Here is an 11048-nt window from a genome sequence, read left to right as displayed (position 1 = left end):
AGGTCTTCTTCGTTCAACTTTGGTAATTCACAAGTGTCTAGGAATCTGTCCATTTCTTCTGTGTTTTCCATCTTATTGGCGTAGAGGTTCTTGAAGTAGGTATTGATGATCCTCTGGATTTCTGTCAGGTCTTTTGTAATTTCATCCTTTTCATTCCTAATTGTATGGATTTGGGCTGTTTCTTTCCTTTTTCTGATAAGGTTGGCTAAGGGTTTGTCAATTTTGTTTATTCTTTTGAAGAACCAACTCTTGGCTTCATTGATTTTTTATATTGTTTCTTAGTCTACATTGCATTGATTTCTGTGCTGATCCTCATAATTTCCTCCCTTGTATGATCTTTGGCTTTGTCCTGCTCTTCTTTTTCTAGAAGCTAGAGGTTCAGCATCAGGTTGTTTAATTGGGCTTACTGTGTTTTCCTAGTACGTGCATTCACTGCTATGAATTTCCCTCATAAGACTGCTTTCTTTGTGTCCCATAGATTCTGATATGTTATATTGTCATTGTCATTTAATTGAAGAAACTGTCTGATTTCTTCTTTAATTTCCTCTGTGACCCATTGGTTATTCAGAAGTGAGTTGTTCAATTTCCATGTGTTTATGAAATTTTTGCAGTTTCTTTTGCTATTGATCTTCAATTTCTTCACAATATGGTCTGATAATATTCAGGGGATAAGTTCAATTCCTTTGCACTTACTTAAATATGTTCTATGAGTGAGCATGTGGTCTACTTTGGAGAACATCCCATGTGCAGCTGAAAAGAATGTGTATTCTGATTTTGTGGGTTGGAACACTCTGTGAACATCTGTTAAGTCCATTTGTTCAAGAGTTTGATTGAGTTCTAGTATTTTGTTGCTTGTGTTTTGTCTAGTTGAACAATCAATTTGTGACAGTGGGGTATTGAGGTCCCCCACTATTATTTTATTAGTGCTTATATGATTTTTCATGTCTGTTAGTATTTGTTTTATATAGTTGGGTGCACTAGTGTTTCGTGCATAGATATTTATGATTGTCATCTCTTCCTCTTGGATTCTTCCCTTTACAAGGATGTAGTGTCCTTCTTTTTCTCTCTTAATCAGTGTTGGTTTGAAATCTGCTTGATCTGCAAGGAGCATAGCTATTCCTGGTTTTGTTCAGGTTCCTTTCGCATGGAGTATTGTTTTCCACCCTTTAATTCAGTCTATGAGTTTGTTTTTGAATTAAGTGTGTTTTTTGTATGCAGCATAGTGTTGGATCTTGCTTCTTGACTCATTCTTCCAGTCTATTTCTTTGTATTGGTGAGTTGAGACCATTAACATTGATGGTTATAACTGATACATATTGACTTATCATTGTCATGACTTTTTCTTTTTGTTGGATTCTCCCCCTTTGCTTTTACTTTCTTGTCATTCCTGTTGAATTCATTCTGGTGGGCTTTCTGGGGTTGTGATCCTCATTGTCTTTTCTTAGGATTTTGTCTAAAATTTTTTGGAGTACTTGTTTGGTATTCGTGTAGTTCCTAAGGTGCTCTTCATCATGAAAGTATCTTATTTCTTCATCAATTTTGAAAGATGGTTTTGCAGGCTCCATCAATCTGGGTTGGAGTATGTTTTCCTTTAGGGCTTGAAATACTTCCCTCCAAGCTCTTCTTGCTTTGAGGGTTTGCATTGAGTAGTCCACTGTGATTCTGATGGGCTTTCCTTTAAATGTGATTTGTTTCTTTTCTCTAACTGCTTGTAGAACTTTGTTCTTCTGTTGGTTTTCTGGAATCTTAACAATTATATGCCAATGTGTACATTTTTTTTGATCAAGATTGCTTGGAATCCTATATGCCTCACTTATCTGTATGTGAAGTTCTTTTCCCCTGCTTGGAAAGTTTGCTTCCATTACTTCTGTGATTAGTTTTTTTTTTTTTTTTTGGTACCGGGGATCAAACTCGGGTCCTTGCGCTTGTGCAGCAGTGGGCCAAACCACTGAGCTAAATACCTGGCCCCTGTGATCAGTTTTTTTTATGTCATCTGCACTCTCTCCTCTTTCTTCATTGAATCCAATCAGTGTTATTCTTCTTTGCATCGTCTGGCAGCTGCAGGATTGATTTCTCATGGACCCTTACAATTTTGAAGCAATTTTTCTTTACCTGGTCACTAATTGCAATCTTATCTTCTATACTGAAATTCTGCCCTCACATTGACTCATTCTGCTGTGTAGACTTTCAATTGAGTTTTCAATCTCCTCGAAATCTGTTTGCACCTGTTTTATGGATTCGATTTGTTTCCTATGTTGGGATTCCTTCATGTTCCTCAGCTCCTCTATTTTTTTTTATCTGTTTCCTCTCTAGATTTATTAATCATGACTTGCACTATGGGCACAATCTGTGCTGTTATCTGAGAAATTAGTTCTGATTTCATTTTTTCCAGATCCTCTTTTGTTTCTAGTTCAGGTAGTCCTGGTTGTTGAGTATCAGAGTGTTCTATTTTGTTTCCTTTTGGCTTTGCTGTAGGTGATCTTTAAAGTCTGGTTCTGAGGCTTCTTTGTGTGTCTGCTCATTTGGACGGGGGGGGGGATGGGGGGGTTGGTGGGGGCGTGCCAGGTCCAAGTGGCTCATCTCCTCTGTGCTGGGAGCAGTGGTAGGTTGGCCCGGAAATCTACTACTCTGCACTGTGAGCTGAGGTACATTGACCCGGAAGCCTCTTCTGCACTGGGAGCTGTAGCACGTTGACTTGGAAGCCTCCTGTGTTCTGGGAGTGGTGGTAGGTTGGCCTGGAACCCTCCTACTCTGCACTGGGAGCTGCAGCACATTGACCCAGAAGTCTCCTCTGCACTCTGGTTGATTTCTTTCTTTCTTTTTTTAAAATTAAATTCTTTTATTGGTACATTGTAGGTACGCAACCCAATTACATTTCTCATTGGGAATTGCACCTTTCCATAATACATCTTGGTTCTTATTTTTTCCCCATTCCTAGTCCTTGCTTCACCCCGTCCATCCTTCCCTATTTACAAAGACTTTATTTCCATTTTTTCCATTTCTCAGCATTTTTCCATTCCCTTCTTTCCTTTCCCCTGCCCTTCCCACTACCCCTACCCCTTTGGACCTTTTCTTCCTATTTTGCATTATCGATTATTCATTCTAAACATTGGTACATTTTAGGTATACAAAAGAATGACGTTCATCATTGGAAATTTGCACCTTTACATAGTCTCTCTTGGTTCTGATTTTTCACCATTGCCCAGCCCTCCCTTCAACCCCTCCATTCCTCCCTGTTTACAAAGACTTTGTTCCTATTTTTCCATTTTCTCATATTAATCCCATTCCCTTCTATCCTTTCCTCTAGCCCTCCCACTTCCTTCTCCTTTGCCCCTTTTCTTCCTATTTCACATTACCTAGTATACATTTTACTCTTTATTTACACTTTCAGTTTCTCACACCAGAGAAACTATTTGGTATTTATACATGTGTGTCCTATTTATTTCACTTAAGAGTACCGCCTCAATGTGCATCCACTTAGCTATAAATGTCTCTAATTTCTCATTTTTTATGACTGAGTAGTACTCCATTTTATAAAAAAAACACGTTTTCTTTATCCAGTCTCCAGTTGATGGGCATTTGGGCTATTTCCAAGTTTTAGCTATCACAAACTGTGCTGCTATGAATATGGGTGCACATATATCACTGTGGTATGATTCTTTTAATTCTTTGGGGAAGATACCCAGCAGGAGAATAGCAGGGTCAAATGGGACTTCCAGTCCTAGTTCTTTGAGGTATCTCCATACTGATTTCCACAGTGGTTGCACCAGTCTACACTCCCACCAGCAGTGGAGCAGGGTTCCTCTTTCCCCACAGCCCTGCCAGCATTTGTTATTGGTTGATTTCATGATAGCAGCCATTCTTTCTGGAGTGAAGTGGAATCTCAGTATTGTTTTCATTTGCATCTCTCGAATGACCAGTGATGTTGAACATTTTTTCATGTATTTATTTGCTATTTCTACTTCTTTGCTTGAGAAGTGTCTGTTCATTTCAGATGCCCATTTTCAGATTGGGTCTTTAAATTTGGGAGGTCTGATCTTTTTAAGTTCTTTATTAGATATGAGATAGTAGATCTTTGTCTGAGGAAGAGCAGATGAAGATTTTTTCCCACATTGTGGGTTGTCTCTTCACACTGCTGGTGGTTTCTCTTGCTGTGCAGAAGCCTTTTAGCAAGAAGAGATGCCACTTGTTGATTGTTTGGGCTAGTTCATGGGCAACTGAGGTTTTGTTCATAAAATCTTTTCCTACACCAATGTCTTCAAGGGTTTTACCTAACCTGTGTTCCAACTGGATCAGAGTTTCTATTTTAATATTTAGATCTTTAATCCATTTTGATTTTAGTTTAGTGCATGGTGAGAGATACAGGTCTAGTTTGAATCTTTGGCAAGTTGAAGCCCAATTTTTCCAGCACCATTTGTTAAAGAGGCTATCTTTCCTCCAGTGAGGATGTTTGGTTCCTTTATCGAAGATGAGATGGCTGAGTGTGTCTGGCATTGTTTCTGCATCTTCTAATCTGTTCCACTGGTCCTCAAGCCTGTTTCTTTGCCAGTACCATGCTGTTTTTATCACAGTAGCTTTGTAGTAGAGTTGCAGGTTGGGGATTGTGATACCCCCTTCCATGTCTCTGTTACCTAGAATTGCTTTTGCTATTCTGGGTCTCTTCTTCCAAATGAACTTTTGGATTGTTTTCTTGAGGTCTATGAAGTATGCTGCTGGGATCTCAATTGGAATTGCATTGAATCTATATAGTAGTTTTGGAAGTATGGCCATTTTCACTATATTAATCCTTCCTACCCAGGAGCAGGGGATGTCTGTCCATTTTCTGATATCATCTTCAATCTCTCTTTTCAGAGTGCCATAGTTTTCAGAGAAGAGGTCTTTGATTTCTTTCATTAGGTTGATTCCTAGGTATTTCAGTTTTTTGGATGCTATTGTGAAAGGAATTATTTGCCCTACTTCTCTCTCAGTGAGTCTTTTGTTCATGTAGAGGAAAGCTATTGATTTTTGTGTGTTGACCTTGCAACCAGCTATTTGACCGAATTTGGTTATTAAGTATAGAAGACTTTTGGGGGGGTTTTTGGGGTCTTCTATATACAGTATCATGTCATCTGCAAATAATGACAATTTGACTTTTTCATTTCCTATCTTTATTCCTTTTCTTTCTTTCTCTTGTCTAATTGCCATGGCTAATGTTTCCAGAACTTTATTGAACAAGAGTGGTGATAGTGGACATCCTTGTCTTGTTCCTGATTTTAGTGTGAAGGATTTCAGTTTTTGACCATTTAGTATAATATTGGCTGTTGGTTTTTCATAGATGGCTTCTATCAGTTTTGAGGTAGAGACAATATATTCCATTTTTTTCTAGGGTTTTTATCATAAATGCATGTTGGATTTTGTCAAATGCGTTTTCTGTATCTATGGAGATAATCATATGGTTTTTTTCCTTGGCTCTATTGATATAGTGTATTACATTGATTGATTTGCGTATATTGAACCATCCCTGCATCCCTGGGATGAATCCCACTTGATCAGGGTGTATGATCTTCTTGATGATCTTCTGCATTCTGTTTGCCATTATCTTATTAAGGATTTTTGCATCTATGTTCATTAGTGAGATTGGCCTATAGTTTTCTTTTTCAGTTGGGTCTTAGTCTACTTTGGGGATCAAGGTGATGCTTGGTTCCAGGAATGAATTTGGGAGTATTGCTTCCCTTTCAATTTAATTGAAGAGTTTCAACAGTAGTGGCAGTAGTTCCTCTCTAAATGTCTTGTAGAATTCAGCAGTGAAGTTACCAGGGCCTGGGCTTTTCTTAGTTGATAAGTTTTTAATTACATTTTTAATTTCATTGGTTGATATTGGGTTGTTCAGAATTTTTAGGTCTTCTTCGCTCAACTTTGGTATTTCATATGTATCTAGGAATCTGTCCATTTCTTCTGTGTTGTCCATCTTATTGGCGTATAGGTTCTGGAAGTAGGTATTGATGATCTTCTGGATTTCTGCTGGGTCTGTTGTAATTTCACCATTTTCATTCCTAATTGCATGGATTTGGGCCTTTTCTTTTCTCTTTCTGACAAGGTTGGCTAAGGGTTTGTCAATTTTGTTGATTCTTTCAATGAACCAACTCTTGGCTTCATTGATTTTTTTTGTATCATTCTCTTAGTCTCCATTGCATTGATTTCTCCTCTGATCTTTATAATTTCCTCCCTTGTATGAGCTCTGGGATTGTTCTGTTCTTCTTTTTCTAGAAGCTTGAGGTTCAGCATCAGGTTGTTTAATTGGGCTCGTTCTGCTTTCCTAATATGCGTATTCACTGCTATGAATTTCCCTTGTAAGACTGATTTCATTGTGTCCCATAGATTCCGATATGTTGTATTGTCATTGTCGTTTAATTGAAGGAACTGTCTGATTTTTTTCTTTAATTTCCTCTATGATCCATTGGTTATTCAGAAGTGTGTTGTTCAATTTCCACGTGCTTATGAATTTTTTTGAGTTTCTTGTGCTATGGATCTCCAATTTCATTGCACTATGGTCTGATCATATAAAGGGGATAATTTCAATTCCTTTGCCCTTAGTTAAACATGTTCTATGTGTGAGTATGTGGTCTATTTTTGAGAATGACCCATGTGTAGCTGAGAAGAATGTGTATTCTGATTTTGTGGGGTGGAATACTCTGTAAACATCTGTTAAGTTCATTTGTTCAAGAGTTCAATTGAGTTCTACTATTTCATTACTTATTTTTAGTCTAGTTGATCTATCTATTTGTGAAAGTGGGGTTTTGAGGTCCCCCACTACAATTGTCTTAGTGCATATATGACTTTTCATGTCCATTAGTATTTGTTTTATATAGTTGGGTGCACTAGTGTTTGGTGCATAGATATTTATGACTGTCATCTCTTCCTCTTGGATTGTTCCCTTTACAAGGATGTAGTGTCCTTCTTCGTCTGTCTTAATCAGTGTTGGCTTGAAATCTACTTGATCTGCAAAGAGGATAGCTACTCCTGCTTTTTTTTGGGTTCCTTTCACATGGATTATTGTTTTCCACCCTTTAACTTTCAGTCTATGAGTTTCCTTTTGAATGAAGTGTGTTTCTTGTATGCAGCATATTGTTGGATTTTGCTTCTTGACCCATTCTGCCAGTCTATTTCTTTTGATTGTTGAATTGAGACCACTAATGTTGATGGTTATTACTGAAACGTATTGACTTATCATTGCCATGACTTTTTCTTTTTGTTGGGTTCTCCCTCTTTCCATTTAATTTCTTGTCATGCCAGATGGGTTCATTCTACTTTGCTTCCTGGGGTTGTGATCCTCAATGTCTGTTCCTAGGATATTATGTAAAATTCTTTGGAGTGCCGGTTTGGTATTCATGAAGTTCCTAAGGTGCTCTTTGTCATAAAAGTATCTTATTTCTCCATCCATTTTGAAAGAAAAATTTGCAGGGTACTTCAATCTGGGTTGGAGGCTGTTTTCTTTTAGGGCTTGGAATATGTCACTCCAAGCTCTTCTTGCCTTGATGGTTTGTGTTGAGAAGTCTGCTGTGATTCTGATGGGCTTTCCTTTGTATGGGATTTGTTTCTTTTCTCTAACTGTTTGTAGAACTTTATTCTTCTGTTGTGTTTCTGGAATCTTAACAATTATATGCCTATGTGTAGATTTTTTGATCATGGCTATTTGGAGTCCTATATGCCTCACTTATCTGTATGTCAAGCTCTTTTCCCATGCTTGGGAAGTTTTCTGCCTTTATCTCTGTGAAGAGTTTTTTGATGTCACATGGACTCTCTCCTGGTTCTTTATTGCACCCAATCAGTCTTATGCTATTCTTCTTTGCATCATGTAGCAGCTGATGGATTGATTTCTCATGTTCCCTTATAATTTTGAAGCAATTTTTCTTTTCCTGGTCACTAATTGCAATCTTATCTTTTATATCTGAAATTCTGTCCTCACATTGGCTCATTCTGCTATGGAGACTTTCAGTTGAGTTTTTCATGTCCTGGAAATCTATTTGCATCTGTTTTATGGATCCATTTGTTTCCTATGTTGGGATTCCATCATGTTCCTGAGCTCCTCTCTAGATTTATTAATCATGTCTTGCACTAGGGGCACAATTTCTCCTGTTATCTGAGAAATTATTTTTGATTTCATTTTTTTCAGTTCTCCTTTTGTTGCCAGTTCAGTGAGTCCCGGTGGTTGAGTATCAGAGTGTTCCATCTCATTTCTCTTTGCAGTTGCTGTAGGTGATCTGGAATTCTGGTTTTGAGACTTGATTACGTGTTTTCTCATTTCAACTCGGGATGGGGGGCAGGGGCATGCTGTTGGCTCCCATGAGGATCACCTCCTCTGAGCTGGGAGAGGTGGGACAGGGGCCGGGAACAGAGGTATGGATGGTGGCCCAAAAGCCCTTTCCTGTGGGCTGGGAGCAGTGGGAGGGTTGGTGGCCAGGAAGCCCCTTCCTCTGGACCAGGAACAGTGGGATGGCGGCTCAGAAGACCCTACCTCTGGGCCGGGAGCAGTGGGACTCAGTACTTGGTCTGTTCATCCTGTGTCCTCTGCATCTTTGTACTGTGGAACCAGGTGGTTGTACAGAGGAGTGGCGGGGGGGTCCAGTGGATTGTTTCTGGGACACGGGCTGATTCGGCATGTTCCGCTTGACTGGGGACCTCGGTAGGGCGTGCACAGACCTGCCTGTCTGCAGTGGGGAGATACGGCGTCTTCTGCGCAACTTCTGGTTAATTTCTTTATAGCAGCCATTCTTTCTGGAGTGAGGTGGAATCTTAGTTTTGTTTTCATCTGCATCTCTCAAATGATCAGTGATGTTGAACATTTTTTCTTATGTTTATTTGCTGCTTTTACTTCTTTGTCTTAGAAATGTCTGTTCATTTCGGATGCCCATTTTTGAATTTGGTCTTTATATTTGGGGAGTTTGAGTTTTTTGAGTTCTTTATACATTCTAGATAGTAGGCCTTTTTCTGAGGAACAGATGATAAAAATTTTTCCCACATTGTAGGTTGTCTTTTAGCCCTGTTGGTGGTTTCTCTTGCAGTGCAGATGCTTTTTAAAAAGATGAGATCCCAGTTGTTGATTCTTTGTTCTAGTTCTCTTGCTACTGAAGATTTTTCCATAAAGTCTTTTCCTATGCCAGTGTCTTCAAGAGTTCTACCTTACCTATCTTCCAGCAAGTTTAGTGTTTCTGTCTTAATAGTTAGATCTCTAATCCACTTGGATTTTAGTTTAGTGCATGGTGAAAGATAGGGATCTAGTTTTAATCTTTGGCAAGTTGAAATCCAGTTTTTCAACACTGTTTATTAAAAAGGCTATCTTTCCAGTGAGGATGGTTAGCTCCTTTGTCAAAAATGAGGTAGCTGAGTATGTCTGGAATTGCTTCTGCATCTTCTAATCTATTCCACTGATCCTTGTGTCTGTTTCTTTGCCAATACCATGCTGTTTATAATCACAGTGGCTTTGTAGTATATTTTTGAGTTGGGGATTGTGATACCCCCAGCCATGTCTCTCTGTTGCCTAGAATTGCTTTTGCTATTCTAGGTCTCTTCTGGTTCTGAATGAATTTTTGGATTGTTTTCTCTAGTTCTGTGAAATATTCTGTTGGGATTTCAATAGGAATTGCATTGAATTTGTATAGCAGTTATGGAAATAAGGCCATTTTCACTATATTGGTTCTTCCTGCCCGGGAATAGGGGATGTCTTTCCACATTCTCATATCCTCTTTGATTTCTTTTTTCAGAGTGTTTTAGTACTCTGTGTAGAGGTTTTTTTGCTTTCTTCATTAGATTGATTCCTAGATATTTTATTTTTTGAGATGCTATTGTGCAAGGGATTGTTTCTCTACTTTCCCTCTTAGTGAAAGACTAAGATCTTGAACACATGGCCAAACCAAAATACTGGAAAATGTGGGATTTAAGTTAGGAAACTATGACTAAAGTTAAAATTTTGTTGTCTGAGAGGAAAGTAGAAATATTGATTTTTGTTTTATGCATATTATAGGAAGGAAGATAACTAAAGGAATAAATATTGAGAATACAACTTAGAAATTCGCAGAGGAAATCATGAATGAGAAAAATAATTTTAAAAAGGTAAGAGATGAGAGGAAAATGGAATAAAAAATGTTAAGATAAATAGAAACTAGTAATATATCTCAAAATTAATAACACAACATCTGAGAGAAACTAAAGAAAAAAGAAATCCATAATTATAAAAGGAAATTTTAATATACTTTTCAGAAACTGAGTGATGGAGCAGAAAGAAGGAAAATGAGGATTTACAAATTATGTTCTAATCTGTAACAGTATGCTCCCACAGTGCAGAATCTGTGTTCTATATAAGGATGAAGAGTCATTTCAAAGTCCCTATCTTTCTTTGAACACAGTGGTGTTAAGTTGGAAATCAATAACCAAATGATATACAATAAAATTCCACATATCAAGAAATTATGAAATAAATTTCTTAGTAAATCTTGTGTGAAATAAAATATTTGTAGTGAAATTGGAACATTATTTGGAGTAGTTTAGCAGTGAAAATACCAAGTCCTACAAGAAGCAGATGAAGTATCAGTTAGAAAGTCTGTATTTTAATTATTGTATAAAACAAAACAAAGATTGAAACTTAATGAGCAATAAATCCATCTTAAGTAGATTGTAAAAGGAGAGTGAAGTAAAATAAAAAAATTATAGAAAGGAAATAAAGAAGATATGGGCAGAAATTAGTTGATTAGGAAGTGAGCATAGAATACAAAGAATAAACATAAAATTCAGTCATTTGGAAAGACTAATAAGCTGATAAACCAATAAAGAAAATAAAGAGCCACCCCAAAAGGCAATATGAGAAACATAAAAAGGGATACAATTGCCAGTACTAAGGAAATAACAAAAATAAAATAAAATAAATAATTTCATAAAAAGTAGTTTGAAACTTTTTATGAAATGGAGAAATTGCTAGAAAAATGTAACTTACTAAAACTGATTCGAAAAGAAATAGAACACACTAAAAGTCATGATCATTAACAAATTGAACAGGTAGTTGCAGATGTTCCCAT

The sequence above is a fragment of the Heterocephalus glaber genome, unplaced genomic scaffold (assembly GCF_053883595.1).
Source record: "Heterocephalus glaber isolate CG9 unplaced genomic scaffold, H.glaber_assembly_v1.0 deba00000122, whole genome shotgun sequence".
Taxonomy (NCBI): Eukaryota; Metazoa; Chordata; class Mammalia; order Rodentia; family Bathyergidae; genus Heterocephalus; species Heterocephalus glaber.
The sequence above is the reverse complement of the archived record's forward strand: the minus strand, read 5'-3'. Positions refer to the sequence as shown.